The 27374-nt window shown below is 46.2% G+C and overlaps 1 protein-coding gene and 1 long non-coding RNA gene across 5 annotated transcripts in view; one reads left to right on the forward strand and one right to left on the reverse strand.

Annotated features, from left to right (window-relative positions):
- BCL2L1 (BCL2 like 1) overlaps positions 1 to 27374 on the reverse strand; it is a 51267-nt gene that overhangs the window by 6977 nt on the left and 16916 nt on the right. The window lies entirely within an intron of this gene.
- On the forward strand, positions 627 to 26967 carry LOC107133075 (uncharacterized). Its single transcript, XR_001501727.3, has 2 exons — positions 627 to 1244; positions 15658 to 26967. It is a non-coding gene; the product is annotated as an uncharacterized lncRNA (long non-coding RNA).

Raw genomic sequence — 27374 nt, forward strand, 5'->3', positions numbered from 1 at the left:
CACCACAGACAGAGAAAGTCTAAGAAAAAGCAACGAAGACCCAGTGCAGCCAAAAAGGAAAAAACCAAAACACATAATATGTTATGATGGCATATTCCTTTGTATCACAGAAGTGAATGTTTTGCCTGCTCTAGGCACTGAGCTGAAGCACTTTACTCCAAGGAGGGCTTATTCCCGGGGCACATGCACAGTCACGTTCGCGAGTGAGTGTTTTTGGTCCTGTCTCCCCAACTAGACTGTGTGTGGTTTTTGTCACTTGTACCTCAAGAAGCTGGTGCTGTACCTAGAACACAGCAGGTGCTGTTCTAGATGAATCCATTTGAGATGAACAAATGACTACGTCCAGTCCGCCCTCAGAACATTTTTATCGGAGCCTCATTCTACAGATGTCAAGATGGCGGCTTCAGTGTTCTCCCATAGTCTCTGTCCAGCAAGCGGGAGGACTGGGATTTGTCTGAGTTCTGGCCTCTTGCTCATGCTGAGGTCCAATCCTGCCATCTTGGGTCCCTGCTGTCTCCACCCACAGAGAACTAGGTTCCTCAGCGGCGGCAGCAGCAGCTGACATTTCCAGAGCACTTACCTTGCAAGACCCTCTCCTTGGTCCTTTCTATGGATTGGTTCTTTAAACTGTCTCTATGCTCTGTGGGCCAGTGGGTTCTACTGTTAACCTGCTATACAGCTGATAGACCCGAGGCCCACAGATAATGTGCGACTTGCCCAAGGTCACACAATGGTCTGGTGACATGACTGGGTTGCCTGCACCAACAATCTGGCTCCAGTGCCTTTGCTCCTAACCTCTACCCAGGACTCTGCTCACTTACAAAAGGACAACTGTTCTCAAGGCCCTATCATGGGCCAGGTGCATGCACTATTACTGAAGGAGGGCCTCACTCTAAGCTCAGGTAGGCTGAGGCTCAGAGATACTGAGAGACCTGTCTCAAGTGGGTAACTGAAGAACCAGTTCATATTCTGGGGCCAGGCCTATAGCCCTGGGTCCCTCTTAGAGGAGGAAGGTGGCCTGAAGCACCAGCTGAATGAATGAGTTCTGGCCCCAGGCCAGCTGAGGGGAACTGGGTGCCACAGGAAAAGGATGTGACGAAGGCCAGGAGAGAAAGTGAAACCCTTCCGTCCTGGCTTTAGCGGAGAACAAGCACCGCTGCCAGACGGGCCCTTCCTTCCTCTAGTGTGACTCTGGAGAGCCCAGGCCCACTGCTTCCTTCCTGCTTGGTTATTTCTGGAAAGAGGTAGGTGGAGAAGAGGAAGGGGCTCCTAGCAGCCCAGGGAAAGTGCCACGAACATCAAGAATGTACCTGACCCGGCCTCATCAAAGCCCTGCACAGGCAGGCCATGAGTCACTTTCTGCTCTTGGACTCAGTTTCCCTGAGGGAGAGGCTGACAAATGCCAACTAAATAGACAAATGAGGCCTTGCTAGGAGATCTCACAGAGATGGCAGGCAAGTGGGCAGTGGGGCAAACGAAGAGGCCTTATCACTCTCTCAGCAGGGAGCTGCAGGCGGAGACTCGGAAGAAGTGAGGTTTGTGGTTGGAATCCACTTCCCTTGGCTTTCCTAGGGGGGTGGGAGGCGGAGGGCAGGGGTTGTGTGTGGGGTTCAGCAAAATGAGAGGAACACAGCCTCTCTCCTCCACCCTGGGGACCACAGGCCTGGATGCAGGCAACTCAGAGAGGTGACTCCATGGGGCAGGGACAAAGAGATGGGTGGCTAGACAGCTGGGCTGACACCTCAGCTGAGTCAGCCCAGCTGGTGGGTGGCACAGCGGGCCTCTCTACTTCTGAACCTCAGTTTCTCCTGCTTTGACCTCACAGGCAGTGATGGTGAGAAAAGGGGATGAAAGCACTGGTAAAGCAAAGTGACCCTGGTGTTATGGTGGAAGAGGGTGGCATGGGGAGCCCAAGCCATTTGGGCTGTCAGGGCTATTTGGAGGCATCCTCACAGCAAACTTCTTGGTAATCTTTCTTTAAGTCTGCCCTTGTCAGCTGCCAGCCTCTCCGGCCCCCCGCCCCCCCCGCCCTGCCTCCTCCCCCTCCATTAGTTCTAAGAAGCTAAGCCTGATAGATGTGCTCATTTCTCAGAAAAGGAAGTGGTTGTGCCGGGAGGAGATAACACCTCCGCTAGGGAATTGAGAAAGCTATCAGGCCCAGCAGTGTAGCGCAGGCTCTCCACCGCCTCAGCTCAGAAGCGGGGTACCAGTCTTGGAGGAAGAGAGAGGTAATTCAGAAAAGCATTTACTGGGGGCACAGATGCTCATTTAGGGGCTCTTAATCTCCTTCCCAGGGAGTGATAGCTGCGATTTACTGAGCACTTACCAAGCACCAGGCATGGTGCTAAGAGCGTCGTTGTGTACGTAAATTCACCGAATCCTTATAAGAACCCCATGAAGTAAGTGCTATCATTACTCACCATGTTACAGATGAGGAAACAGGCACGGAGAGGTCAAGTGACCTCCCAAGGCCATCCAGTTCATAAATGGCAGAGCAGGGATCTGAATCCAGGCAGTCTGGCTCCAGAGCCCAAAGGCTTAATGGCTCCTGGGCAGCTGCTACCTGCTCATATGCATTCATTCCCTGGAAATCTGAAACTCCCCTCATCTCAATCTTATTTTACCCTTGGTAACTAACTCCCTATTCACTTTTTTCTAGGTATTTTTATTTATTACTTATTTTATTTTTGGTTGCTCTGGGTCTTCACTGCTGTGTTCAGGCTTTCTCTAGTTGCAGAGAGTGGGGCTACTCTAGTTGCGGTGCACAGTTTTCTTACTGCAGTGGCTTCTCTTGCTGCGAAGCATAGGCTCTAGGTGCGTGGGCTTTAGGTGTTGTGGCACACAGCTCTGTAGTTGTGGCTCATGGGCTCCAGGGTATGCAGGCTTCAGTATGAACTCCCTATCTTTCATGAGTAGATGGCCACAGCCTTTCGTTCTTCTCCCAGTGTCCAGGGTGAGAAGGACCAAGGCTCAGCCTCGAAACAGAATCAGAAACTCAAAAGTGACCTTAAAAGATGCCCAAGCAACCTTCCATGTGATGCTCAAGCTCAGCCCTAACATCCTCACTTCCCAGTTGAGGTTCAGAAAGATGGAGAACAAATCTATAGATTCAGTGCAATCCCTACCAAAATATTAATGTCATTTTCCACAGAATTAGAACAAATAATCATAAAAGTTGTATGGAAATACAAAAGACCTCCAATAGCCAAAATAATCTTGAGAAAAAAGAAGAAAGCTTAGAAGCATCATGCTCTCTGATCTGAAACTATACTACAAAGCTACAGTAATCAAAACAGGTTGGTACCAGCAGAAAAAACAGAAACATAGATGAGTGGAACAGAGAGACCAGAAGTGAACCCACAGACAGCTACACGCAAAAGACTCAAACTGGACACTTCTCTCACACCATGCACAAAGATAAATTTTAAATGGATTAAAGGCTTAAATTAAGACCCCAAACCATACAATTCCTAGAAGAAAACACAGGCAGTATGTTCTTTGATTTGTAATACGATATTTTTTGGATACATCTCCAGAGGCAAAAGAAACAAAAGAAAAAATAAACAAATGGGACCACATTAGACTAAAAAGCTTTTGCATGGAGAAGGAAACTATCAACAAAGCTAAAAGGCCACCTACTAAAAGGCAGAAGGTGCCTTTTAGAAGCTAAAAGGCAGAAGATATCTGCAAATGATATAGCCGATAATGGGTTAATATCCAACATATACAAAGAATTCATACAATGCAACATCAAAAAAACAAATAACCAGATTACAAAATGGGCAGAGGATCTGAACAGACATTTTTCCAAGGAAGCCATATGGATAGCCAACAGGTACATGAAAAGATGCTCAACATCAAGAAACATTAGGAAAAGGCAAATCAAAACCACAATCGGCTAACACCTCACACCTGTCAGAATGGCTGTTATCAAAAAGACAACAAATAACAATCACTGATGGGGATGTGGAAAAAAGGGAATCCTCATGTATTATTGGTGGGAATGTAAACTGGTGCAACCATTATGGAATGGAAACAGCATGGAGATTCCTTAGAAAATTAAAAATAGAACTACTATATGATCTAGCCTGCCTGCTAATGCAGGGGATGCAAGTTCGATCTCTGGGTCAGGAAGATCCCCGAGAGAAGGGATCTTGGCAACCCACTCCAGTATTCTCACCTGTAAAATCCCATGGACAGAGGAGCCTGGTGGGCTACATTCCATGGGGTCACAAAGAGTTGGACATGACTGAGCGTGCGCACGGACACACACATACCACAGAATCCAGCAATATCACTCTCTGTATATTTACGTGAAGAAAACAAACACGCTAATTAGAAAACATAAAGGCACCTCTATGTTCACTGAAGCATTATTTCCAACAGCCAAGATACAGAAACAACCTAAGTGCCCATCAACAGATGAATGGATAAAGAAAATATAATACAAATATACAACACTAAATACTAGCCATTAAAAAGGATGAAATCTTGCCATGTGTGACAACATGGAGGGACCTAGAGAGTATTATGCTTAGTGAAATAAGTCAGACAGAGAAAGACAAACACAGTATGGTTTCACTTATATGTGGACTCTAATTCAAAACAAACAAACAAAAACAGAGATACAGATACAGAGAACAAACAGGTGTTTAACAGAGGGAGAGGGGTAGGGACTGGAAAGAAATAGGTGAGGGAGATGAAGAGACATAAACTTTCAGTTGCAAAATATATGAGTCTTCATGAGTATGAAATGTACAGTGTGGGGAACACAGTCAATAATTATGTAACATCTTTGTATGGTGACTTACCTTAACTACACGTATTGTGGTGATCAGTTTGCACTGTATAGAATTATTGAATCACTACGCTGTATAACAGGAACTAACATAATGTTGTAGGTCAATTATATTTAAAAAATCAAATAGGGACTTCCTTGGTGGTCCAGTGGCCAAGACTTCATGCTCCTAATGTGGAGGACTGGGGGGCTGGGGTTCAATCCCTAGTCAGGGAATTAGATCCCACATGCCACAACTAAAGATCCTGCGTACCCCAGTGCAGCCAAATAAATATTTTTTAAAAAAAGAAAGAAAAAGAGAGCAGATTTGTGGTTACCAGAGGCAGGGTTTGGGGGGATGGGAGGAGCGGGGAGGAAGAAAGTGGCCAAAAGTTAGAAACTTCCAGTTATAAATTGATACTAGGGATGTAATGTACGAAATAAATACAATTAACACTGCTGTATGTTATATATAAAAGGTTTTAAGAGAATATATCCTAAGAGTTCTCATAAGAAGAAAAATTTTTTTCTACTTGATTTTGTACCTCTATGAGATGACAGATTCTCCCTAAACTTCCTGTGGTCATCACTTCATGATGTACGGAAATCAAATCTTTATGCTGTAAACCTTAAACTTTTACAGTACGTATGTCAAATACATTTCAATAAAACTGAAAGGACAAAAAAAAAAACAAAAGGAAAGCTGGAGCGCCCTGATTACACAGTAGGTCTGTTTCACTCCAGATGGTCCAGAACCATGGAGTTATCGACAGGGCATTGTCTGCTTACACACTTGCAGTAAAGAATCCGCCTGCCAATGCAGGAGACGCGGGTTCCATCCCTGGGTCAGGATGATGCCCTGGAGAAGGGAATGGCAACCGACTCCAGCATTCTTGCCTGGGAAACCCCATGGACAGAGGAGCCCGGCAGGCTACAGTCCATGGGGTCGCAAGAGTCGGATGAGACTTAGTGACTAAACAACAACACATACGCACTTGTGAGAAGGGGCTCCCTTCGTCCTGTGTGGATCATTTCATTTTTGAGCACCTCTTTTGGAAAACTTTTCCCTTTGATCAGCTCTAATGGAAAACTTTTTGCCTCTTTCCCTCTACCGCCTGTCCTAGCTGGCCTTAGTTCTGGTTCTCTCTCCTCTGCTGCTCTCTTCCAACTCTCCCAAGGGCTAACCAAGAAGGTAACACGAGCTAGCAGAGAAAGGTTAAGGCCCTGAGCCAGGTCCTGCTGCTCTCTGAGTATCAGCTTCCTCATTTATAAAATAGGAGTGCTATCTAGATGAGGCCAAGGCTGGTGACAAGTTATCTTCTTTTTCTCCACCAAGGTGGGCTTCTACAGCAAAGAACAGGCAGGGACCCAATAAGTCTTGCAATTAGACTCAGATGTTTAGCTTTGGACCTCATTAATAATATGGGAATTAAAGATGTACTCATTTCACAAGAACATTGTGAAAATTCAATAGTAATTCATATAAAGGACTTAGAACTATATGTGACACCTATTAGATTTGCAGTAATTTAAGTAATTATTACTGTTCTTATTATTAGACCAAGGCTCAGCTTGCGTCTTAGACCTTTCTCCATGGTCTGCAGGGTCTCTTCAGCTTTGTCTAGGGCCAGGCTGCTGACCCCTCACACACCATCATCTGTTCAGCCTCAAGATCTTTGCTCACATTGGTCCCTACGGTGAGCTCTCTCCTACTTCTCTCTTAGGGCTCAACCTGCAGGCCTTAAGGAGGCCTTCTGCTCTCCTGCTCCAAGTCTCCTTGAGCTCTCACCCATTTGCTGAGCTGCTCATTTCTGACCATGAGCTCTGTCTCCTAGGCTGAGAGCCTAGTTCTGGGCCCAGAGAAGGTGCTGATGAGTAGGCCGAGTGGTGGGAAGGAAAGAAGGCCAGTTCCCTCTCTCTCTTAAGCCCCACCTTCATCGCCTGCAAAAACTAGGAGGAGGCCCCAAGATACCAGGTGACTGGGCAGGTACCTGGGGCTCCCCAGACACCAAGTTCTCCCAGGCTTGGGAGAAAGTTCTGGAAAAGACATCTTCTGCACTGTGTTGACACAACAGGCAGGAGGGACTAGGGTAGCAATCTATAAGGAACAGAGGTTTGATCTCTGGGGCCAACCCCCTTCCTAATTCTCCTCTGCCTTCTGGGGTCTGCACCTCCAAGTACTCCACGGTCCAAAGCAGCCACTCCCTCCTCCCTTCTGCCCAGGGCTGCCCTACTCTGACACCATCAATGCTGCGTGCTGTGAAGCTCAATGGGCTGGGCGTCAGCAGGTGTGGGTTTTGTGTCCCAGCGCTGTCACTGGCTTGCTTGGGGGTGAGTCCATTCCGCTGTCTGGGATGCTGGGAAAGTCTGGGACTTTCCTCGTCTGTACAATGAAGGCGATCATCTCAAAGGGCTCTCATTAGTGCTGTAGCATGAAGAAGATGAAAATAACTCACACATGGGCAAATAACTGACTACCTGTGTTCTCTCTCAGGGGTATTTGAAAGATCCAGTCATTTAGTGTGGAAGGTGAGAGGCAACATTCTCTCCAAGAAGGACTTGTTGCCTCCACTTCAAAGCCTGCTGAGCCTTGCCGTCCAACCTGCAGATTCCAGGGCAAAGGGCATTGGGCATATCTATGACCAGGGCCAGCTCCTCAGAGGGCCAGATCTTGCCAGGCTCTGCCCCAGTGGCCTCAACCTCCTCACCCCAGCACCGCCTCCAACTAGTCCAGACAAGTCCGGGTATTTTCAGCCACCTTTATCTGATCGGAAATGTTTGGAATTCCACAGCAGAAGGCAACAGCTCTGGAGGATTTGGGGACAGAGCAAATCCCTGCAACCCCTCCCTGCCCCCCACCACATAAGAATGCTCTCACATACAGCGTGTGAAAGTTGTTCAGTCGCGTCCGACACTTTGCGACCCCATGGACTCCTCTGCCCATGGGATTCTCCAGGCAAGAATGCTGGAGTGGATAGCCATTCCCTTCTCCAGGGGATCTTCCCAAGCCAGGGATCAAATCCAGGTCTCCCACACTGCAGGCAGATTCTTTACTGTCTGAACCACCAGGGAAGCCCCTCGCGTACAGCCTTGTAACCAAAACCTCAGTGCTGAAGGCTCCCTCAGGCTGCAGCCTCCCTATTTCATCTTCATTGCAGCCCACCAGCCCCCTCAAGGTGCAGAATAGCAAGGTGCCTGAGACTGGTGTCAGGAAAGCTGGAGGATTCTGTAGCCATGATACTGAGGGAGGGGCCACCTGGAGGTTTGCTGTTCACAGTCAATGCCCACAGCACCAACAAACTGCAGAAGACCACCACCACCAGCATGTTCAACCTCTACTCTAAACAGACGGGAAACTGAGACCTGAGGAGGCAAAGGGACCCCCCTCCTCGCAAGGCCTCTTGACTCCTAGAGTCCAACAGTGTGGGTTCTAACACACACAAGTGTGGGTTCTAACCCCAGCTCTGTGACTGCCGGACCTGGGGCAAGATCCTTTATCTCTCCAAGCCCAGGGTACTGTCTACAAAGTGAGAATACTGCCATCACAGCCTTAGCAGCAAGGATTAAAAGGTCCATGGCAAGTGCTCAATAATTGTTAGCTGTTGTTTTTTATAGCTAAAAATGAATGTCCCCATTTGTGCTTCTCATATTGTAGTCTCATTACTTATAGCTACAAACAAATAACAACAACAACAAAACCCCCACAGCTCATACTGCCTTAGCCCCTACTTGAATTCTCAAAATCTTCCAAGTAGGTGTTGTCCCCATTTTACCAAAGAAGAAACTAAGACTCAGAGAGGTGAGGAAACTTTGTCTGAGATCTGGTTACCCAGTGAGGGTGTCTGACTCCACCGCACGTTAAGTCTGCCAGTGCAATAGGACAGATGCAGAAGGATGTGACTAAGCTCTTCCTTCCTTCCCCTCTTACCCACCCAGTGCCCACTACTTGCTGAGGATCTTGAGCCTTGGATCAGAGACCATTTTGAGGCCAGGGCAGAGGCATGTTCCTTGGTAGCCCCCCTGGGTTTCTTGGTGGCAAGAAGAGAAGTATGCAGATAGCTGCTCTGTGCTTCCCTATTGTCTCCTAACCCAGCCCCTGCAAGGCCAGTCCTTGAAGAGACCCCCTCCCTCCATCTGGTCATTATCTTGGAAACAAAAGCATGCCTAGAAGCTTTGGTGGAGCTGTTACCTGAGGTCCAAGATAGACCATGACCTCTTTGTGGGTTGACCTGTGGGGCTGTAGGAGGATTACCTACTTAGCTCTGGACACTCATTCATTTCACAAATCTTTATTAAGAGCCCACTGAATGCCAGGCACCATGTTAAATGCTAGAGATAAAACAGTGACTAAATTAGAAGAAAATTCCTACCTGTGTAAGTTTATAATTTAATGGGACAAGACAGGAAATAAATGTCAGATGGTGGTTAAGTGCTAAAAAGAAAACTAAATGAGAGAAGGGGTTAAAAAGAAACACTGAAGAGGGCAGAATTAAAACCTGGTCAGGGAAAGCTTCCTTAGGAGGTGACATCTGGTCAGAGTCCTGAATGAAGTGAGGAAACAGGCACTACAAGGATCTGAGGAAAGGCAGGGGAAGAGCAAGGGCCAGGCCCCGAGGCAGGAACACACTCAGGGCACTCCGAGAACAGGGAAGACCCCAGTGTGGCTGAAGCTGAGTGAATGAGGGGAGAATGACAGCGTGGGGTCTGGTAGTGGCCAAGGGTCAGAATGTGCAGGGCCTTGAAGGCCATTTAAAGACTTGAGCCTGTCCTTTGAGTGAACACTGCAGGGTTTTGAGCAGGGGAGAGACATGATCTGACTTTGATTTTAACAAAGGCCCTCCAGTTCCTGGGTAGAGACCTGCAGGCGTAAGGGACTGGTGATGACCTGATGCAGCCATCTGGGAAGAACATGAGGGTGGCTTAATCAGGATGGTGCCAGGGAAGCTGGAGAGAAGCAGTCAGATTCAGAATTTATTTCGTAACAGTAAAGCTGAAGGGATTTCCTAATGGACTGGATATGGACCACGCGAGTTGCTTGCTTCTCTGGCCCTGTTTCTCATCTACAAAAGGCAGGGTAAAAGGCCTTTGAGGATTTTTTTCCCAGCTTGATAACTACGAGAACCCTGTGGGAGGAAAAAAGAGATAAAACCACTTCTGCTGTCAAAGCCATTTGCTCACCTGACCTCTAGGCACATGCAGGATCATGGAGTAGCCAGACCCAGGTAGGGGTGGGCATAGCTTTATTGATAAGGGGAGGGGTGGGGCATCAGAGCTGTGCTATGTGTATCTAGGGCCTGCTAGGCAGAAAGTGCTCAGTGTGAGTGAATGAGGCAACGCTGGGAGGCCAGGATGTGTGCAAGAACGTTCCAGGTCCTTCTAAGTTAACAAAAGAAGCCTGGCCCAAGGGATTCCTCTCCCGGCTTTCCTTCTGCATCCATTACATGGGCTGAGTCTCAAGTTCCCGTTCTTCATGAATGGGAGACTTCGATATTTGAAATCACCAAAGTAGAATTTCAGGGCTGGAAGGAAGCAGAGACACGTCTGACCCCCTCTAAACACAATTTCAGCCATCACTGTTTGAGTTTTATTTATGTGTCATGATCATTATGAACATTTTCCTATCAATTGACTTGCTTTTTATTTTTATTTTCATTAGAGTTCACTCTTTTAAAAAAAATTTTTAAATGGAGATAGTTGCTTCACAACATTGTGTTGGTTTCTGCCATGTATCAACATGAATTGGTCATAGGTTATACATATGTCCCCTCCCTCTTGAACCTCCCTCCCACCCCTCGAAGTGGTCGCAAAGCACCGGTTTGAGCTCCCTGAGTCATACAGCAAATTCCCACTGCCTATCTGTTTTACATATGATAGTGAATTTGTTTCCATGCTACTCTGTCCATTCGTCCCACCCTCTCCTTCCCCCGCTGTATCTACAAGTTTGACTCACTTTTTAAAGCACTTTTTTCAGTACACACTTAGATGTACAGAAAAGTCTTAACCTACTCCCCAGCTTGTTCTTTCTGCATCTTTCCTCCTTTTACTGAATGATAGTGGTTTCATCTGTCCCGGTATGGAAGTCTGGAACACCTTGCAGTCATCCTTAAGTCTTCTCTAGCTCTGATCTGTCAGAAAATTCCTCTGAATATATATTCAAAATTTATCCAGAATTTCACCACTTCTTACTACCCCCACCGTCCGAACCAACATCATTTTTCTGCCTGTGTTGTTATAACCACATCCTTCCTGATTTCTCTGTTTCTTCCCTCTCTGGTCCTTCACACTGGAGCCAGCATAAGAGTCCTCTAAAGGCAGTAGGATCCGAACCTGTCTGCTTAAAACACTCCACTGCCTACCCTTCCCATATCACTCAGAGGAAAAGCCACTGTGTCTCACCAGGGCTTACACAAACCTCTGTCTTCTACCACCCTCCTTTGTGCCCTCTGTTCTAGCCACACTCATCTCTGGTCTTCCTCAAACATGCCAAGCACACCCTTCTTACCTTGGGGCTTCTGCACCTGTTCCCTCCGTCTAGAATGTTCTTACCACAGACTGTCACATGGTTTACTCCCTCAGGTCACGCAGATCTCTGCTCGCATGGCTCCTCCTCAGAGAAGCCTTTCCCAATCACTCTTTATTAAAACAAACAAATACCAAGTGTTACCTAGCCACTGTCCATCCCAACCACCATTCCCTGTCTCTTCTGAATGTAAAAACTCCATGAAGGCATATCTCCCAGTAGTTAGAATGGTGCCTGGCATAGGCAGACACTCAGTAAGTATTTGCTAAATGAAAAACTCGAATGAAAAGGCAACATATTATTATTGATATAAACAGAAAACTAATATCATTTGCCACAAATGACAATCAACATAAAATAAAAACACTATTAAAAATTTTTAATGTTTATTCGCATATCATCTGTAAGTTATCTTGAAGGTAATTGGTACCGATCCTGGTCCCACATCTTTATAAAGGAGATACATGAGGTCTCTGGTGGAGAAAGCTCAGGAAGAAATCAGCCAGTCAATTAGAGGCCAGTTCAGAGCAGCCACACAGGTGCCCTTTCCCTGGCTTGGAACCATGGCCCTGCCCTCCAGACTGCAGGCGAAGAGACTGAATCTTGGGATGGGCACAGCTAGGCTGGACCAATGGAGCCTATCTGAAGGGCCAGGAAAGCTCACCCCTTGCACAGGCACAGAACTGGCAGCTCTGCTGAAGAGAACAAAGGCCAAGCTAGAGGAGGCTCGTGGGGCTGCACCGTGGGGGACGGGCATGCATAAACCTGTAGGCAAGGTCCATGGAGACCAGACAGCTGAGAGCAGAAAGGAAAACAGGCTAGGTCCCAAAGGGTGGTAGCTTCAATCCCGTAAACACCAGACAGGCGTGGGGGTTCGGGTGCAGGCCTAGGGGCCCAACTGAGCCCAGGGGGAAGACAAGACCTTCCCAGTCTCCTCCAACAGCGATGATGAGGCCAAGCTGCCCTGAGGAGAGCACTGCCAACCCTGCTACTATTAACCACAGCAGGCATTAGACATTAGGGGGGAAAGAGACAGGGACACCCTCCTAGTCCCCACATCCAGATGGTCTCTCCCAGCACCCTCCTAAGTCCTAGCCAGCTCCATCTACCTGGGCCCTTGAGGACTGGACCCCTGTTTGGAGGGGAACTTTCTTTTCCCATCCCCACAGGGCTGAGCACACATGGCTGCAGGTGCAGGGGGTAGATCGAGAGCTGTTATAACTGCCAGGCCAGCAACGCCTGACCTACATCTCCATGGTTGGTCATGCAAAGAAAAATACCAGGGATTTCCGTTGGTGTTCACCCAATGCAGCTGCCAAGGGAAGGCTGGGCCTTTTGAAGGCCTGTTGTGAGTGGGGTGGAACAAGTGGTAAGCTGGCTGACACAGGCTAGGGGCTGGCCTCTGAATTATTTCCTGGTTTTGAGGACCTCCTTAGTTTTCAGAGAATCTATCAAATGTTTACCTTTTTTCTACCAAGGTCATCTACTGAAGCTCCCCCTGCCCCCCCTTTTAGTATATCACCCTTAATAAGAATTGAGAGAGAAAGAGAAAATGAGAATGAAATTATATTTGGGAAAAAACTGCCCAAACTAAACATTTGTTCTAACTGTAAACTGTTGGCATCTGGAAGGAGGCTTTAGGTTTGCATAGAAAAAAAGACAATTTGGAATCCAGTTTTGCAAGGTAGTGTGAAAACAACCTGGGACCTCAGTGTCAGGATGCTGTGTTTATTACTGCTTTGTGGTGGGCAGAGACCTATCTGGCTGTGGAGAAGTCAGTTAAGCACCCTGGCCTCGCTCTTCTCATCTGTCAAGTGTGGAGGAGGGACCAGAGGATCTCTAAGGCTCTCTCTACAGCTTCAAAGTGCTTTGATCCGATCCCCGAGGCCTTCCTCTGGCAGAATTGCACCCCACCCCCATTAGGGCAGGGGCGCAACATTGTGTAAGAAAAAAGTAAGCTCTCTTTGGTGACAAGAGACCAGAGTTCTAACCCAGTGTTGCAATTTATTAACTCACTGTGTAGTCTTGGGCAAGTCACTGCAACTCTGGGGGCACATCACTTTTTTCACATGTAAATCAAAGACTTGAAAGTGGGTTGAAAAAAGCTCTACAGGAACTCCAGTGTTACTGTGCCTCCCTTATGTCACTGACCCCTTAGCATACACCTGCCTCCTAAAGGGCATGTTCTTCACCTGCAATTGCCTCAACCTGCAAATCATAAGACCGTAGAGACAAAACAGAGGGAAGGTGTGAGAACCCCCCTCTAAACCCCCTTCTATCTGACTGCAGAGCTTGTGTTCTCCGACTACAAAAATGTGGAGGTGGCATGGATGGTGGAAACGACTTGGGATTTGGAGTCAGAAGACCTCAGTTCCCTTCATGGTTGAGAGGAAGACCTCCTCTACACCTCCCGGCACAATCAGAGGCTCAGTGAGATAACGCATGTGCGCTCAGTTCTCAGTCGTGTCTGACTCACTGTGACCCTTTGGACTATAGCCTGCCAGGCTCCTTTATCCATGGAATTTTCCAGGCAAGGATACTGAAGTGGGTTGTCATATCCTCCTCCTGGGGATTGTCCTGGCCCACGGATCGAACCTGCATCTCTTGCACTGGCAGGTGGATTCTTTACCGCTGAGCCACCTGGAAGCCCCTGTGAGATAATATATGGATGCAAAGCAGCACTGGACAAAATTCAGTCAATGACCCTGTGCTATTACGCTGTGACCCAAGCCTGGGTTTCCCCACAGCATGAAGGAAAGCAGAAGGAACAGCTGTAATATCTTAGGGGTGTAACAGCTCCACTTTTAAGTCTTCTGTCCTGAACACCTTGGCCTCTCTCTTCTTAGCTGTATCTGTCCATCCTTCCAGACTCCCTTTACCTGGAGTCTCCAGGCCACCCAGCACAGAGTCCACAGTGCTCTCCCTGAGAGGCTATGGAAGGGCTGAGTCCTGAATCTGACGCTAACTTGCTGTGCACTCTGGGCTGATCACTTAAACTCTGAGTCTCAGGGTCCTTACTTATAGGTACCTACAGTCTCATGACCTAAGTTGTTAAGAGGTATGCCTATATGCCTATACTTTATACATCTCTTCTCTCCCATGGGAGCAGTGAGCACCTCACAGGTGTGCAAAGAGCACCTGTTAAATGACTGGGAGAAGGGTCTTTTCTGAGGCAACATCAGTGGGAGACCATCGCCAATGACCACTCACCAATCCTCGGGCATCACACTGCAGCCCACTCTTTGCCACCCTGTCCTGAATGGTGGGGACAGGGGTGGGGAGTATGAGGTAAAGGGGAGCTGTAGACCCTCTCCTCTAAAGCAGTCACTGTGAGGTGGAGAAGCCAGATTCTCCATCTGAGAGGGCATCAAACAATACAGAAAAGTGGAAGAGGCAGAGAGCCAAGGGATATCCATGGACACTAGAGTGCGTGAGTGAGGGTATCCGAGTCTACTAGATTGCACTTGGATTCTGTCCTTAGTAGTATCTGACCTGTCTTACTCTTGGTTCACTACTCTGGACAACAGGGACAGTATGTTTCCCAAGCAGGATTACTGTGAGGGTTTAAAAATACAACACAGTGCACTTTAAAGCACCCTGCACGTAAGAGGTACTCAATAAATGTCCGCAATTAGGTTTCATTAGTACATTCATCATAGATGGCTTATGTCATTGGGCCCCTCTGCCAGCCAAGAGACTGCACACCAAGAACCAGTAAGACTTACGGCTCTCTACAGCAACTGGAGCTCTGGATGGAGAAAATTCTCTCGACAGAATCCTGATTAGATTTGGAAACCATAGAACTCTCAGCTCAAAACAGACCAGAGACCTCAGCTCAGACATATGTGAGTCCCCTCTGGGGACTCCACAGCTTCCTGGCTGTGTGTTCTTCAGGCCAGTTACTCTGAGCCTGATTCCTCATCTGTATTAGACTCTGAGACCATGTGTTATTCCTCCTGAGGGGCAGTCAGCATGTTATTTAAGAGCATAAGTGTTAGAGAATTTAAACCTGTGTTTGAATCCCAGCTCTGCAACTTACTATTAGGTTGGTGCAAAAGTAACTGTGGTTTTTGCATTATGGAAATTTACCTTTTAATATTGGAATACATTCTAAATAAATGTGGTTATGTTATACATCATTTTAATGTGCATTTCGCGCTTTGTTTATTTTTTTGCTAATGACTTATTGGAGAAGGAAATGGCGACCCACTCCAGTATTCTTGCCTGGAGAATCCCAAGGACAGAGGAGCCTGGTGGGCTAGTCCATGGGGTTGCAAGAGTGGGACATGACTTAGCAACTAAACTACCACCACCACCACTAAAGACTTATCACTTGCTATTTATTTTATATTTATTTTAGACTATGGAAATGATATTAGACAAAAAGCCAATTCGAGCGATTTCCTTATTTGAGTTCAAAATGGGTTGTAAAGCAGTGGAGACAACTCGAAACATCAACAACACATTTGATCCAGAAACTGCAAACGAACGCACAGTGCAGTATGGTTCAAGAAGTTTTGCAAAGGAGATGAGAGCCTTGACGATGAGCGCGGTGGCCAACCATCGGAAGCTGACAATGATAACTGAGAGCATCACTGAAGCTGATCCTCTTATAACTACACAAGAAGTGGCCAAAGAACTCAAATGTTGACCACTCTACAGTCATTTGACATTTGAAGCAAATTGAAAAGGTGAAAAAGCTCAAGAAGCAGGTTCCTCATCAGCTGTCCGCAAATCAAAAAAATCATCATACTGAAGTGCTGTCTTCTCTTATGCCACACAACAACGAGCCATTTCTTAATCAGATCGTGGTGTGTGAAGAAAAGTGGATTTTGTACAACAACTGACAATGACCAGCTCAGTGCCTGGACTGAGAAAAAGCTCCAAAGCACTTCCCAAAGCCAAACTTGCACCAAAAAAGATCATGGTCACTGATGTTCTGCTGCCGGTCTGATCCACTACAGCTTTCTGAATCCCAGTGAAACCATTACATCTGAGAAGTATGCTCAGAAAATCGATGAGATGCACCAAAAGTTGCAACTGCAGCCAGCACTGGTCAACAGAAAGAGCCCAATTCTTCTCCACAACTCCCAACCGCATGCTGCACAACCAGTGCTTCAAAGGTTGAACGAATTGGGCTATGATGTTTTGCCTCATCTGCCATATTCACCTGACCTCTCGCCAACCGACTACCACTTCTTCAAGCATCTTGACAACTTTTTGCAGGGAAAACACTTCCACAACCAGCAGGAGGCAGAAAACGCTTTCTAAGAGTTCGTGGAATCCCAAAGCATGGATTTTTATGCTACAGGAATAAACAAAGTTATTTCTCATTGGCAAAAATGTGTTGATTATAATGGTTCCTATTTTGACTAATAAGGACATGTTTGAGCCTACTTATAATGATTTAAAATACATGGTCCAAAACCACAATTACATTTGCACCAACCTAACAGCTTGGGTCACTGACCATAGTACACTGTTAAACCTTCCTGTGCTTTTTTTATCTAAAAATGTTCCTTGTTGGCTGGCTGTATTACTGGGTCTGGCACATAGTAACAGTATCACTTGATACACGAAAGTGTGATCTTTGTATCTAGAGCCTGCCATGGGAAAGCACTCAGTAAGTATGCTGAATCAGGCCCTGACTGCCCCGGTGGGAGGGTGCAGGGAGGAAGATGCTCCTGTGAGCTGGCACTGCTGCTAATGGCCCACGTTGGTGATGTCTATCAAATCACAAGAGCACACACCCTTTGACCCTGCAACTGCACTTTGAGGGATTGATCCTCCACAGACAGCCTGTAGTCACACGTGGGCCAAATGACAAATATAGAGGGCTGTTCAGTGAGCAGCCCTAATGGGGCTAAAAAACTGCCTCCCAAATGTCTACCACTGCACCCCACTCCAGTACTCTTTCCTGGAAAATCCCATGGGCGGAGGAGCCTGGTAGGCTGCAGTCCATGGGGTTGCGAAGAGTCGGACACGACTGAGCAACTTCACTTTCACTTTTCACTTTTACGCATTGGAGAAGGAAATGGCAACCCACTCCAGTGTTCTTGTCTGGAGAATCCCAGGGGCGGGGGAGCCTGGTGGGCTGCCGTCTATGGGGTCGCACAGAATCGGACACGACTGAAGCGACTTAGCAGCAGCAGGAACTGGTTCAATAAAGGACAGTATTGTGTATGGAATACACTGCAGCTATTAAGAATGAGAAAGTTCTTGATGGACTGATATGGAATGATCTCTGAGAGATACTGTTAAGTGAGAAAATCAAGGTACCAAATAGTATTTATAGCACATAACTGTTTGTATATCATGGGAAATATATGTGATTGCTTATGTCTACAGAGTCCACTCTCCCAGGAAGGGAACTGGGTAGCTAGGAGAAAAAAGTGGGAAGGAGACATTTGTTCCTTTCAAAATTGGAACCCCATGAATATATTATCTATTCCAAGAAAACTAATAAAAAGTTAAGGGCAGGGTGGTTTGAGAGAGGACAGAAGAGAAAAAGAGAAATGAATTCTCCCATAAGAAGCAGTTGGAAAAAAAAAAGAAAAAAAAAAAAAAAGAAGCAGTTGGGACTGCCCAAAGACAGACCCTGTGGCCAGTTATCACACTATCAGAAAAAAAAGAACTCTGGTATTTGCATCCTGTGACACCAAAATAGCACCACCACTGTATGACCAGCTACACTGGGGCTGCCCCCATCGCTGACCCTTTGGCCCCAGGCAAGGACCAGGAGCCATGATGAAGTTTCTCTGTCCTCTAGGTTAAGTTTGTCTAGGGGAAAAGAAGGTTCTAGTTAAAGTAAAAATTATCCCTGATAGTCTCAGGAGAAAAAAACGAAAAAGTGGGGACCTAGCTCTGGAGGAACATGGGCAGTCAGGCTCTAGGGGGAGGGCTGGCAAGCAGGCCTGAAAACCCCCTCCTCCTCCCACCTTTCTTCCCCTAAGCCCCCAACCACTCCTTCTCCTCCTGTTTTCCTTAACAATCTGCCTTTATGCTAAAAAACACTCTATCAGATAGGGACTCCTAGAAGTAAATGGAGACCCAACTGGCTCTGGAAGAAATATACGTGGCTAATCAAATGTAAGAAAAGATGCTTTACTTCCTAAGTAACCCTGAAAATAGTCCTTGAATATTTTTAACTTTTGATTATGAGAATATTTAAACGTGTACAAAAGTAGACAGAATGATAAAATGAACCACCCCCACTCAGCTTCAACAATTATCAACTTCATACCGATTGGATTTTACGTGTTTCCACTCTCCCTTGCACGCATGCGTGCTAAGTCGTTTGTTTCAGTTGCGCCCAACTCTGTGACTCTATGGGCTGAGGATCTATGGACTGTAGCCCGCCAGGCTCCTCAGTCCATGGGATTCTCCAGGCAAGAAATACTGAAGTGGGTTGCCATGCCCTCCTACAGAGGATTTTCCCAACTCAGGGATCAAACCTGTCCGTGTCTCCTAAATTCGTAGGCAGGTTCTTTACCACTAGCGCCCCCTGGAAAACCCACTCTCCCTTACCCCTGTATTATTCTGAAGCAAATTCTAGACATAGTTTAATATGTGCTTCTAAAAAAGGAAAAAAAAATTCCATAATTGCAATACCATTATTGTATCTAAAATTTGAAGAAATCCAACAAAAGTCATGGAAGGGTTTTAAATGTGATCAAAACTCCCAAAGAGGGCACCTTTGTTCAACATGAAATATTAATGCAGTGTATATAATAAGCTCTAGGTACAACTGAAGTTATAAATAATTCAGATTTATAGATGTTTAAAGCCTATTGAAATAAAGGTATTCCACCAACAAAAATACTAAGATGACATAAAAGTCAATTCTAGATCTATTAAAGACTTAAATGTGAAAGGCAAAACTTCAAAACTTTAAGGAGAAAATACAACTGTCTTTAGGACTACAGATTAAGGAAGGATTTCTTCAACATAACACAAAATGTGTAAATTGTGGAAGAAAAGATTCAACTACACTAAAATTAAGACATTTTAGGGGGCCTCCCTGATGGTCCAGTGGTTAGATTTTACCTTCCAGTCCAAAGGGTACAGGTTCAATCCCTGGTCAGGCAGCTAAGACCCCACATGCCTCAGGGCCAAAAAACCAAACCAAAACACAAAACAGAAGCAGTGTTGTAACAAATACAATAGACTTTAAAAAAAAAAAAAAAAGAAATTTCAGTCATTAAAAGATATCACATATAAGGTGAAAAGGCAAAATGCAAAACTGAGAGCCTACATTCACAACACATGCAGACAAAAGATTAATGTTCAGAATATGTAGAGAATGCCTACAAATCCATAAGAAAAAGGCATATCAACACTAAACAGAGCAAAGAATTGTATAGATATTTTACAAAAGAGGAAACATGAAAGGTCAATAGATGTAAGGAAAGATTCTCCACTCCACCTGTAATCTGAGAAATGCAAATTAAAACCCCAAGACACCATCTCACACCCACCAGCTATATAAAAATTTTCAAGTCTGACTGTATCAAGTATTATTAAGATGTAAAGCAATGGAAACTCATATGCTTCTGCTTGCAGCATAAATTCTTACAAACACATAGGGTAACATTTGGGCATCATCTTCCATCAAGCAATTCCAATCCTTAGAGCAACGATTCCCACTGTGGTCCAAAGACCCGCAGCAGCAGTATGGCCTGGGGACTTGTTAGAAACGCAAATTCTCAGGCCCCAGTCCAGGCAGACAGAAACACTGCAGGGGTGGAGTCCAGCAATCTGTGGTTTAACCAGCCCTCCAGTTGACTCTGATGAGCAGCTAAGGGGTAGGAACCACTGCCCAAGAGAGATGCTTGAACACGTGCATGTGAGGGGGAGACACACAAAGATGTTGTTCAAAATCACACTGTTTGAAACTGCAAAAACAAGGGAACAACCCAAATAACCACTGACAATAGAATGGATAATTTGAGACATAATCATACAAAGGGACATGAAAATAAATGAACTACAGCTATACACGTAACATTGACGGATCTCACAATATTGAATGAAAAAAGTAAACTGCAGATGAATACACACACTATGATATTTAAATGAAATTTAAAAGCATGCAGAAGCACGCACACACACACACACACACATACACATTCAAACTTTAAAAAAAGGCAAGGGAATGGTAAACACAAATCTCAGGAAAATGGGCAGGGGGTAGCTGTAACTGGAGGGAGCTTCTGAGGTACTCATAAAAGTTTGATTTCTTAAACTCGGTTACCAGTTTACAGGTGATCATTTTCCTACTGAAACTTTACATATGCATAAGATATTTTCTGTTGTATTTATGATAAATTTCTTTTTTAAAAAAGAAAAAAGGTATGCTGAAACAGTGCAATAGTTGGAGTCAGAACTGCAACCATTTGCTCTGACTACATGTGTGGTGTCCAAAGAGTTAAGCCTGTTTCTGGCCTGCCAGTGGGAGGGCAGGCAGCAGCTGGGGCACAGTGGGAGTCCCTGGCTCCAGCTGGCTCCAGCTTAGATCTGCTTGGATCAAGCACCACGCCCAGGAACTGGCACCTGTGTGTGTGTGTGTGTGTGTGTGTGTGTGTGTTGGGGGGGACGGCCTCCGGACAGGTGGCACCTGAAGCCCTTGATGACCTGTCCATGTAAAGAACTGGGCCCAGTTAGAGGGATGGTAGCCTCCTCCTCCTCTAGGAGCCCCTCCATCTGGTAAGAAAGTATGCTGGTGGCAGTTCGGAGTTGGTGAGGAGGGGACGAGGGTCTGGGACTCAGGGTGGGGGTGGGCAAGGAACTGGGTGGGCTGGGCTCAGATATCACCGGAGGCTGATGGGATTAGCACCTGCTGAGAATGAGATTAGGTTTCTTGGGACAGGCTCATCTCTCTAATGTCTCCCCCCCCCCCCCAAAAAAAAGCTGTCTCCCTGTGGCTTTTCTCTGCTGGACAGATGGTGTCTGAGCTGTCTTTTGGAGGGTGGGCTCCTTGAGAGGGTGGTGGAGGTGAGGTGGGAGCTGATGCCTGCTTGGTCATGGGATTCCCTGTCTTCCACAATAATAATGATGAGAGCTCTTACTGAGGCCCTACTATATGCCAAGTACAGGCTTGGTAAACTTAAACACTTGCCCAAAAGTCAAACAGTAAACAAATGAGGCCTTGCATGCAGGCAGCCCTCGCAAGAAACTACTGGCCATGATGATATCTTCGCCTTCTCAATAAACAGCAGCAAGCTTCTTCCAGTTACTCAGGCCAAAAACCCAGACTCTTTTCTCTCTCACACACCCCTTATCCAATCTTAGCAGATCCACTGGACCTGACTTTCAAATTATACTGATGCACTGACCACAGCTCACCACTTTGACCACGCCTCCACCCTCATACAAACCACCCTCATCACCTGCCCAGCTTCTCACTGGGCTCATGCTCCCCGTCTTGCTCATGCAGTGAATATAGGGACTTGGGTTTGTTTAATGCCGTATGCCCAACCTATTACGCAATGCCTAACACATGGCAGCCACTCAAAAATATTTAATGAACAAATGAATGAATGACCAACCTCTCGACCAACCTCTCTTAGGAAATGACTCAGATTCAGAAGGGAGGAAGGCCTGAGTGTCCTTAGTTTTCTCAGCCAAGATGACCTTTGGTACCCCAAGGCAGTGGTCAAGGTTCTTCCCTATTAGGAAATGCCCTGGGTGCAGAGCATCACCGCTGTGTCATCTGCTTGTGCCTGCACACATGCACATACACACTGGGCCACAGGAGCTGGAGAAGAGCCACTTCTGATTAGGATGTGTCTAGGGGACTGTCCCTGCACTATATACATGGTGGTTTTCATTCTCATGAATGACGAGTCACTCATCGGTTCAGAATGGAGGATTCTGAACTGAAGGATGACAGGGTCTGATCTCTACTTTAGAAGGATCATGGCCGCTATTTGGATAATAGATGGTTGGGGGGGTCGGGGGGGGGGAACACAAGGGCAGAAGCAGGGAGGCGGCTGTAGAGCTGTCCAGGTGGGAGAGGGAATGAGCAATAGCTTTGCCCTCTCACCTCCCACTGCCGGCCTTTAACCAGGCTAAGTTCTCCTGCCAAATGAGAAACAGTGACAGCACATGCTGGGGACTTCCTCAGCAATTTCCCTTATGAATAAAGCACCTCATTAACCCCCTCAACAGTCCTAGTAAAGCAGATTCTAGCAATACCCAAGATTTACAGAGAAGAAAACGAAGGCACGAAGAGGTAAAGTCACCTGTCAAGATTCTACAGCAGTCCGCTTCCAGCCAGCATCCATCCATAGCCTAGCCAGACTCCAAAGCCCAGTTCCCAGACTTGCTCAATGGCCTTCTTTTGAGGACCTGTCTACAGTGCTACCATTCACTGAGTACTCCCTGGGCGCTAAATGCATTGCTGAACGCTGTACCTGTGTTATGTAATATTCCAATGATCAAAGGAGTCACATACCCTGGTGACTTCCATTTTACACATGAGAACAGCAAAGCTGAGAGAGGCAAAAGTCATAGAACAGGTAAGCTTATTGTCCTACTCACCTGCCACTGAGCCATCTTTTTACTATTTTTCTTTTTCTCTATTTTCTTCCTTTTCAGTCACTGGGTCAATGGAAGATACCCAACAGATCATAGTGTGGTGGATGCTCTGCTCTAAAGTATCAGCTGTCTTTTGTCCCCTTGACCTGATGTTAAATGCCTTAAGGTCAAAGTCCACAAATAACATTTGTTTGCCCATCCTACAGCACTGGACCTGAGCCTTCGACTTGGGCAAAGGAGATGAGAAGGGTCAGGAGTTCTTGTCAAAGTCACAGGGCTAAATGAAGGTGGAGGAGAGGGGCCCTCCTATGAATCCTACACCTGGATGGCACAGTTCCTTTAGCTTGAGAAGCCTTGAGGACACTTTTATCTGGGAAAATGCACCTTCCAACTCTTTATGGGGAGCACTGTTTCAGCTAACACCCTGCAGACAGGTGGAATGTCCGTACCCCAGTCTCATTCTGAAGAGACTTGCGGAGTGGGAAGGAAGGGGCAATGACTTTCAGTTCCCGTTAATGTGTCTAGAAGCAGCAGCTGATTCAGCTAGATGATGTCACCTTCCCAAACCTCCTGACCAGCAGCTGAGATGGTAAAAGCAGGAAACTGGAGGCTACTCAGCTGGCTAAGCCCGAACATGCTTCTGGCAAAGGCCAACAGTAACCCCAGGCTCTGGAGGCATCCTCCTGCAGTTGAGCAAAAAGAGTCCTCACAGATGACAGGATAGTAGGTGTCCTTCAAGACCGTCATGCCAGGATACTACCCTAACTCTCCTTTTGCTCAGCAGCTTTCTGCACATCCCAAACTAACACTTATTCGAGGTTGGAGCCCTGGAAAGAAGCCTGGGTTTGGAGCCAGACCATGCTGGAACTGAACCCAGGTTCCACCATGTCCAAGTTGCAGGACCCTGGGCATGGAACGTCATCTCTCTCAACCTCAACTTCCTCATGGAAAAGAAACAGGGGCTAACAGCCCACTCATCACACAGGCCGGGTAGGAGAATAAACAAGACAATGGACATAAAGTGTCTGATTGGGGAAAGATGCTTAGTAAGTGGTGGTCGCCATTACTCCCTTTGGGTCAGAGTGAAATACCAATACCACAAAGGGAAACCAATGCCCACACTAGACCCACTAGTGTGAGAGCCGAATATATACGTGGGCCCCAAGCCTGGACGAGCCTTGCTTTTCTGTTTGCAAAAATCTTTGCTTCAGATCTTCTCAGGCTGGCTTTCTCCTTCATCTACACTCCGGTCAAAAGTCACCTTCTCAGAGAGGCCTTCTTGACCTCCTCATCTAATGTTGCTTCCCTAGATTCCCTGAGACTGCATTACTCAGTCTCATTTTCATCTGAGATCATCTTGTTTCTTGGGGTAGCTGGCTCCCCAGCTAACATAGTAGTTCTGTGAAAGCAGTGTCCTTGACTGTCCTGTTCATCACAGCATCCCTGGCCCTCAGCAGAGGTCTGGCATGTACTGGTGCTCAACAAACATCTGCTGAATCAATAAATGAATGAATGTACCTGCAATGGCCAAAGGCTAAACTGACAAGGACCCCACACTTATTCCTCTGCTGTCAGGTCCTGGCTCTCATTCCAGATGCTGGCATTGCTACCTGGGAATCAATGAGTGGACCAACAGGTGGCCAGGATGGGCATCCATACCTGGTAATAACTCATATGTTGGGATACCAGGACTGCTGAGGAGGGCCTCAGACTCTCCTGCAAGTCTAGCTTCAGCTGACCTTTCGGTCTTTATTACCTAATAAGCGACCCTTCCATACACATTCCAAAACAGACTGCCACTCCTATGGGTCTCTCCCTCCTTGAGAGTCCATCCCAATTTGCACAACTGAGGTCATGTGGAGCACAAGCCCCTTTTTTCCCTGTCTCTGCAGTAAGTCCCTGCACAAACTCACCTCTTCTGTGAAGTATTGCTCTTATTTGGCATTTAGCATTTATTATTGGTTTTCTCAAGATCTCCCTGTCATGTTCATAACATCTTTTCTAATTCAACTGGAAGTACTTCAAGGGCAGAACTGGCTCTTCAAATGGTGATATCTCAATTAATAAATCTGGGGAAAAGCCTCTCTTTGAAACAAAGCTGGCTGGGTCCAGAAAGGGCCTGCTGGCCAGGCCCCTTTGGTGAAGGAAGCGGAAGAGATCATCATGCCGCCTTAGTCCAGGAGCGAGGGAGCCAATAAACCCTGGACAATCACATGGAGTCTGGGATGATCCCAAGGTCATGCACATGACTGGAGTTTTAAAATATACCATCGTTTTCACAAGTCTGGGCATAATTTACTTACCCATCATAAAGAATGATAGAGAAACTTTGCTCAGTTCCAAGGACTTAGTGGTATCTGCTTCTGTGAACTAAGATAAGCTTAGTCCTGGCCCTCATCTTATCTATACTTTCCTTTCCCTTGACTCCACTCACTATTTTATCCTTTTGATCATATGAATTTTCCTAAGTTGCCAACTAAATTTCCAACTTTTTTGTAAAACAGAGTAAGGCTGTAATAAAATATGACTTGGTCCATTTCTCTTTTAAATGCTACAATGGCACACAAAAACAACATCCCAAACACTTCATTATGACACAGCTCAGTGACAAAAATAATGCCTGAATCACTAAGCAGAGTGCATGGCACTTAGTGAGCATTCAAAAGGTTAAGTTCAAAGAACCTCACAATTCTTACTAGCTTCTTTTCTCTGGGCTGACTCAGTTTTCTCATGTGTAAAATAAAAACAATGTCTTAGGTTTGTTCATTTGTTCAATCATTCATTCCAAAATCATTCACTGAATGCTTACTACCTGTAAGGAACAGTTCTAGGTACTAGAGATAAAATGATGACCAAACTAAAGTCCTTGTAATCATGGGGCTTATATATTCTAGAAGGGTGACAAAAAAATCAAGTAAACAGAAAGAAAATTTCAGACAGAGGTTGGTGCTGTGATAAAAATACAAGGTAAAAGACAAGAGAGTAATTAAGTAGTACAAAGCTTGGCTACTTTAGATCAAAGGTCAAAGAGAACCGCTCAGAGGAGATGACCTGTGAGCTGAGTCACCTGGAAGAACCAGCAGGCAAACACCAAGGGCAGAGCACTCCAGGCAGACCCAACAGCAACTACAACGACCCTCCAGCAGGGACAGGTGAGCCTGGAACAGCAGGAGCCCCTAAGCTAGGCGAGCAGAGAGGGAAAAGAAGTGGTAAAGGATGGAGAGGCAGCCAGTATCAGATCGTGCAGGCCTTAGGAAGGCCTCAGTAAGGACTCTGGGTTTTATTCCAAGTGGGTGGAGGGTTGTAAGCAAGAATGTGACAAGATCTGAATTTGGTTTCCAAAAGACCATTCTGCCTGCAAGGTTTGGGAAGAAGTGCCTTTTTTAAGGTACTCTTTTAGCTCCAATATCTGATTCCCCTGTCATTCTAGGCTCCCATGAATTGGTTGCCTGATCCTCCTCAACAAAGAGGAGCAAAGAGGAGGAGCAGTTTCAGCCCTGGGGCAGAAGCAAAGAATCTGTGTCACCTTGTTCCGCAGATGGAGGGAGTGGCCCAATCAGGGAGGGGTGGGAATCCCAGCTTGGAAAACAGCATCGCCAAGCCACCTTTATTGTTTCTGCCTCCTGTGTGGAAGTTTCTGCCCAATGACACAGTGCTGTGGAATGCTCTCCCCACCCCCCCACACCCAATCTTCCGTTTACAGAGGCCAGAATTGTACTTTGCATTCCTCCCAGGATTTAGCTCAAATCTAGCCTACAGGAAATGGTCAATAAAGAGCTACTGATTGATTAATGATGAAAGGGAATATTCCCAGCCATTAGGCAAATATTAATGAGCACTATGAGTACTATGTTGGGTCTCTGGGGATACAAGGTGATTAAGATGAGTTTCTTGCCTTCACTGAGTTCAGAATTCAGCAGATGGACCAAAACCACAGACAGCTACAATAAGTCACAGCAGCAACACTGATGAGGCCCTCTTTATCCAGAAGTAGAACACTGGGCTCTGCTGCCAGACGGAAGTTCCAATCACCACTTACCAACCTAGCATCTTTCTACAAACCCCTTAACTTCCCCATGTCTCACTTTTCTCCTCTGTAAAATGAGAATTATAGTAAGAATGCCTACTTCAATGGTATTGTTTGAGAATTCAATGAATACATATGAAACACTTAAGGATAAGTGCTCTGTAAATGTTAGCTATTATTAAAATTGGGCTTCCCTGGTGGCTCAGATGGTAAAGAAACTGCCTGCAATGCAGGAGACCTGGGTTTGATCATTGGGTTGGGGAGATTCCCTAGAGAAGGGAATGGCTATTCACTCCAGTATTCTTGCCTAGAGAATTCCATAGACAGAGGCGCCTGGAGGGCTATAGTCCACGGGGTCGCAAAGAGTCAGACACTACTGAGCGACTTTCACTTTTTCATTATTAAAATTACTGTAACATCTGTGCCAAGCTCAACATGATCTCATTTCATCCTACAAAAACCCTACAAATCAGGTATTATCATCTTCATTGTTGAGATGGGAACTGAGGCTC

This window comes from Bos taurus, chromosome 13 (assembly GCF_002263795.3).
Source record: "Bos taurus isolate L1 Dominette 01449 registration number 42190680 breed Hereford chromosome 13, ARS-UCD2.0, whole genome shotgun sequence".
NCBI classification, from domain to species: domain Eukaryota; kingdom Metazoa; phylum Chordata; class Mammalia; order Artiodactyla; family Bovidae; genus Bos; species Bos taurus.